Here is a 2,826-nt window from a genome sequence, read left to right as displayed (position 1 = left end):
TGAAATCAAGCCGGGCACTATTCAAATGGTGCAGAATTCTGTTTCTTTCGGAGGTGCTGCAACTGAAGACCCCAACATGAACATTAGGAATTTTGTCGAGATTTGTAGTACTTTCAAATATAATGGTGTGACTGATGAGGCTATCAAGCTGAGGCTTTTCCCATTCTCTCTGAGGGATAAAGCTAAGGACTGGTTACATTCTGAACCAGCTGGGTCCATCACTACTTGGCAAGACCTTGCGCAGAAGTTTCTGGTAAAGTTCTATCCAATGGCAAAGACTGCAGCTATGAGGAGTGCTCTTACTCAGTTTGCGCAGCAACCAACAGAATCTATGTGTGAAGCTTGGGAGCGCTATAAAGAGATGTTAAGAAAGTGTCCACATCATGGTATGCCTGACTGGATGGTGATCACTGGTTTCTATAATGGTTTGGGGCCCAATCTCGGTCCATGCTCGATGCAGCAGCTGAAGGCGCTTTGTGGGCCAAAAGCTATACTGAGGTTTATAATCTCATTAAAATTATGGCTACAAATGAGCATCAAAACCAAACTCAAAGGATGATGCCTGGGAAGGTAGCAGGTATTCTGGAAGTTGATGCAGCTACAGCTATTGCAGCGCATCTCCAAGCGTTGTTTATGAAGGTCGATTCTTTAGCCACCCATGAAGTCAATCAGATAGCTATGGTCTGTGAGCTTTGTGCAGGTTCTCATGCTACGAATTAGTGTTCTCTTGTTAATGAATCTGTTCAGTATATGAATAATTATCAGCGACCGCAGCAGCCTGTGCCAGCTACTTATCATCCTAACAACAGAAATCATCCCAATTTCAGCTGAAGCAATACTCAGAATGTTATTCAGCAACCATATCAGCAAGGCATAAATAAATAGTTTAATCCACCTAGGTTCCAGCAACCACAACATTATGCTCAAAGGCAATTATATCCTCAACAAGGAGGTGCTGCTCCACCTTCTAGTTCTGATTTCTAGGAACTCAAGCTGTTGTGCAAAAGTCAGGTTATTTCTATCAAGACCTTGGAAAATCAAATCGGTCAAATAGCCAATCCAGTGCTCAATCGTCAACCTGGCACACTTCCCAGTGATACTGAAGTGCCAGGCAGGAAGGAAGCTAAAGAGAAAGTCAAGGCTATTACCTTAAGGTCTGGAAAAGTTGTTGATGCTGAAAAAGCAAAAGACGGAGAAGCTGAAGTTGGTAATGAAGAAGAGAAGCAACAGGAGAAAGCGGCGGAACCAAGGAAGACTACTGTTGAACATACTCTTCCTGAGGGTAATACAGAGGAAAACAACTCTATCCTCCACCACCTTTCCCTAAGAGATTGCAACAACAAAAACTGGATAAGCAGTTCGGTAAGTTTCTGGAGGTGTTCAAGAAACTTAACACCAACATACCTTTCGCTGAGGCTCTGGAGCAAATGCCTAGTTATGCAAAATTCATAAAGAGTATTCTTTCAAGGAAGGTGAAACTGGATGACCTTGAGACCGTTGCTCTAACAGAAGAGTGCAGTGCTGTGCTGCAACAAAAATTACCTCCAAAGCTTAAAGATCCAGGTAGCTTCACCATTCCTTGCACCATTGGCAAGTTGTCTTTTGACAAGTGCCTGTGCAATTTGGGAGCAAGCATCAATCTGATGCCGTTGTCTATCTTTAAAAAGTTGAATTTGCCTGATCCAAAGCCCACCTACATGTCTCTATAATTGGCTGATCGTTCTATTACATATCGACGAGGCATAGTGGAGGACGTGTTAGTAAAGGTGGATAAGCTCTTCTTCCGTGCAGACTTTGTTATTTTGGATTTCGAGGAAGATAAGAAGATCCCCATAATCTTGGGAAGACCTTTCCTGGCTACATGACGTACCTTGATAGATGTGCAGAAAGGTGAACTTACTATGCGGGTGCAGGATCAGGATATGACATTCAATGTATTCAAAGCGATGAAATTCCCTACAGAAGACGAGGAGTGCTTAAAGGTGGATTTGATTGATTCTGCGATAACTTCAGAACTTGATCATATGCTAATGTCTGATGCATTAGAGAAAGCCTTGGTAGGGGAGTTTGAAAGTGATGATGACAATGGCAATGAGCAACTACAATCTCTAAATGCTTCTCCTTGGAGACGAAAGCTAGACATGCCATTTGAATCTCTTAGTACTTCTGACCTCAAAAATGCTGAAGGAAAGCTCAAACCATCTATTGAGGAAGCACCTACTTTGGAGCTTAAACCATTGCCTAAACATTTGAGGTATGCATTTTTAGGTGATGTATCTACTTTACCTGTTATTATTGTATCTGACCTTTCAGTTAGTGAGGAGGACAAGCTCTTGAGGATTTTGAGAGAATTCAAATCGGCTATTGGATGGACTATAGCAGATATCAAAGGGATCATCCCTTCGTATTGCATGCATAAAATTCTATCAGAAGAAGGTAGTAAGCCAACTGTTGAGCAACAGCGACGACTTAATCCTATCATGAAAGAAGTGGTAAAGAAAGAAATTCTGAAGTGGCTGGATGCAAGAATCATATATCTTATTTCTGACAGTTTTTGGGTGAGCCCCGTGCAATGTGTACCGAAGAAAGGAGGTATAACTGTAGTAGCAAATGAGAAGAACGAGCTCATCCCCACTCGAATAGTCACATGATGGAGGGTATGCATGGATTACAGAAAGTTAAACAAGGCCACGAGAAATGATCACTTTCCTCTTCTATTTATTGATCAGATGCTTGACAGGTTGGCCTGTCATGAGTATTATTGTCTTCTGGATGGCTATTCGGGGTATAATCAGATTTGCATTGCACCAGAGGATCAAGAAAAGA

General features: G+C 42.0%; 1 non-coding gene across 1 annotated transcript; it reads right to left on the bottom strand.

The window, feature by feature from the left end:
• Positions 1–283: 283 nt before the first annotated feature.
• Positions 284–390, bottom strand: LOC141715970 (small nucleolar RNA R71). Its single transcript, XR_012572708.1, has one exon. It is a non-coding gene; the product is annotated as a small nucleolar RNA R71 (small nucleolar RNA).
• Between the last annotated feature and the right edge of the window lie 2,436 nt (positions 391–2,826).

The sequence above is a fragment of the Apium graveolens genome, chromosome 3, assembly GCF_009905375.1.
Source record: "Apium graveolens cultivar Ventura chromosome 3, ASM990537v1, whole genome shotgun sequence".
NCBI lineage: Eukaryota > Viridiplantae > Streptophyta > Magnoliopsida > Apiales > Apiaceae > Apium > Apium graveolens.
The sequence above is the reverse complement of the archived record's forward strand: the minus strand, read 5'-3'. Positions and strand labels throughout refer to the sequence as shown.